The sequence below is a fragment of the Orcinus orca genome, chromosome 7 (genome assembly GCF_937001465.1).
Source record: "Orcinus orca chromosome 7, mOrcOrc1.1, whole genome shotgun sequence".
In the NCBI taxonomy this organism is placed as follows: domain Eukaryota; kingdom Metazoa; phylum Chordata; class Mammalia; order Artiodactyla; family Delphinidae; genus Orcinus; species Orcinus orca.
Window position 1 is genome coordinate 42,126,567 of NC_064565.1, and position 3,568 is coordinate 42,130,134.

Consider the following 3,568-nt stretch of genomic DNA (forward strand, 5'->3'; position numbering starts at 1 on the left):
CTGGGAAAGAGTACAATCTCTATTATTAAAATGAATGTAAACTTCCTCTAAAACAAAGAACCTTTAAAAGAAAAGTAAAAGGACTAGCATTAAAGGCTGCCAGTTGTACACTGACACATTTGCAGGAAAGCATCACCAAGGCAGAAGACCAGTCATCTCTGTTAGATGATAAAGTGTTAGAGATTACTCTTCCCCCACATTAAAAAAACATGAGCTGAGAGTACCTTTTTTAGGTTTTTCCCTTCTGTTCTTCCAAAAAAAAAGTCTATGATTAGCACAGGATGGATACATTACAAGTGGATTAACAAATAAACTTTGCGCAATAATTAAAGGCTAAAGATCACAGAAAAGTCGAGGGTAGAGAGAAGCTCTGTGCTGCCCTTTGCTAAGTGAGGGAGAACTAGTCAATGTACAGCACAACCTGAAAATGCCTGGAGAGCAGTGATGGCCTGTGAGGAGCAATGAACAGGTCAAGAAATCTTACTATAATATAAAATGTCTTGGGACTTCCCTGGTGGTACAGTGGTTAAGAATCCGCCTGCCATAGCAGGGGACACGGGTTCAAACCCTGGTCCGGGAAGATCCTACTTGCCGTGGAGCAACTAAGCCCATGCATCACAACTACTGAGCCTGCACTCTAGAGCCCGCAAGCCACAACTACTGAGCCCGCAAGCCACAACTACTGAAGCCCACGTGCCTAGAGCCCGTGCTCCGCAACAACAGAAGCCACCGCAACGAGAAGCCTGTGCACCGCAACGAAGAGTAGCAGCCAAAAATAAATAAATAAATTTTTTTTTAAAAAAATGTCTTAATATAGAGATGGTCATGTGCTTGAGTGAAGAATTGACCAGGATGTGGGTACTCTTTGGGTAAGACAATTATGCAACATGTCAATAACGCCTTTTAAAAATTCAAACACGTTTACACAGCAATTCAATTTGTAATTTGAATAAAAAATAAATTCAAGTATTAATTGTATTATTTTTAAAGGTGAGAACTAAGGAACAATTTAACAACAGAAGACTGGTTAGATAAATTATGATAATCCAAACAGGCAAACATAATACATCAAGTAAAATAATGTTTCATGTGTAAAAGATGTTTATAGTATATTGTGGAAAAATTACAGGGTTTTTTAGAATTCTGTATTCAAAATATTGACTCAAATATATACCCATTCCAAAGTGTTGATACTGGTTTTATTAGAATGATGAGACAGTGAATGATTTTTTTTTTTTTTGCGGTACGTGGGCCTCTCACCGTTGTGGCCTCTCCTGTTGCGGAGCACAGGCTCCTGATGCGCAGGCTCAGCGACCATGGCTCGTGGGCCTAGCTGCTCCGTGGCATGTGGGATGTTCCTGGACCAGGGCACGAACCCGTGTCCCCTGCATTGGCAGGCGGACTCTCAACCACTGCGCCACCAGGGAAGCCCTGAATGATTTTAATTTTCTTTTTGCTTATGATGTCTCTTTCCTGGTTTTCACACAAAGAAATCATGCATTTCTTATGTAATTTTTTTATATTCATAAACACTTTTATATGCTAAAAAGATAATTATAGGGACTTCTCTGGTGGCGCTGTGGATAAGAATCTGCCTGCCAATGCAGGGGACACAGGTTCGAGCCCTGGTCCGGGAAGATCCCACATGCCTCGGAGCAACTAAGCCCGTGTGCCACAACTACTGTGCCTGCACTCTAGAGCCCACAAGCCACAACTAATGAGCCAGCACACCTAGAGCCCACGCTCCGCAATAAGAGAAGCCACCACAATGAGAAGCCCACGCACCACAACGAAGAGTAGCCCCCGCTAGCCGCAACTAGAGAAAGCCCGCGTGCAGCAAGGAAGACCCAATGCAGCCAAAAATAAATAAAATTAAATCTTTAAAAAGGAAGAAAAGATAATTATTAAAATTAAAGGGACAAATGGGGAAGTTTAATGATCAAGGACTAATATATTTAGTATTTAAAGAACTTATTCCATTTACAAGAAAAACACTAAGATTCTAAAAATAAATGAACAAAAGAATAATTAAGAGGACATTGAAGCATATAAGAAAAATAGTCTCAATAATCAAATATGTGCAAACTAAGACAACATGCTTATCCTTTTATTAGAGTGGAAATTCCCCCACCCAAAATATACAATATTAATAAAATATGGAATAATAGGCATTCTCAAATCCCATTAAACCATTTTCTCTTCTGGGATTCTAGTCAAAAGAAATACTCCTAACTATGAAAACAACTTTCACTGGAAGATGTCAATCACAATGTTCCTTGTAAAATAAAATAATGGAAATACAGTAGAAGATTACTTGGGGATTTGAATACTAGAAGAATTCAAACACTGGATCTGTTTCAAAAAGATTTTATCCATTTTGATACAGAATGATTTGCTAGAATGTAAGCCATGTAGTGATGCGAATAACTGGTCACTTAGGCAGCCCAACTCATGGGATCCCCCAAAAGTTGGTTCCAGTCATTAGGAACACATTCAAAAGGACTGCCGGAGGCTATTTTACATTGTGAAAATATTCTTTTCATGGGACAAAGTTTATTTAGCGCCCAAAAGAGGATATTCCAGATGTGAAAACTAAAAAAAGGAAGGGCATAAAAGATCAAGATGATGACACAGATCTTTTCCCAAAAGAGCTGTTGTACCATTTACTATTTCAATGTCTACAGACGGTAAACCACAAACTCTGCTGCATTCCTGACATTCCTAGATGCCGATTCACACAGATCTCAAAGAAATAAAATTTGTATATATTTATTTACACTGCATGATGCTTTTAGGCCATTTTTAAGGAAATACGTCTTATTTCTACTAGAAGAACTAGTCAGAAAGAGTCACCCTGAATTCCTTTTGAAATAAGGCAGAATTAAATAAAAGTTGAGATAAAAATTGAAATAAGAATTAAATGAGGTAGTATGCTACAATCACAGACATAAGAAAAACTCATTCATGGTGGGGGGCAGGACACAAAAATATTAATAGTTCATTAATTAGTCTGTCAACACGTATAAACTGAACACCTGTCACATACTAGGCACCGTATTTGGCGCTGAGAGATGTAAACTGGTAAACACAGCAATCGTGGTCACTGTGGTCCTGCAGCTTACATTGCAGAGGGGAGAAAGACCGCTACTCAACAAGCATGCGTGTGGAGGTGCCGTCCCCAGGCATCCGCAACGTTTTTCCTCCGTTTTCTCCTGTTTACTGTCAACCATTCTCATGACTGTTCACTTTAAAAAATATTCACTTTAAACGACTGGACCTTCCTCACATTTTAAGACAAATTAGTCACACAAACTGGTCACACTGTTTATCAGGTTCATGTCCAATTCAAGTACCCAGAAGTAAAAGATAGAATGCTATTAGTTGACGGAGTTCCATAAAAAGGTTCCTAGAGAAGATGAGGACAATCGTTTTTTCATTTGCATAATGCAACCATCATACCTTTTCAATTGCCCTGGCGATCCCAGCCCTGGACAGTTAATAGAGCTACCATCACCAAGTCTGCACACATTAAGACAATAAACCAGAATGAAAACACTGACAACATGGA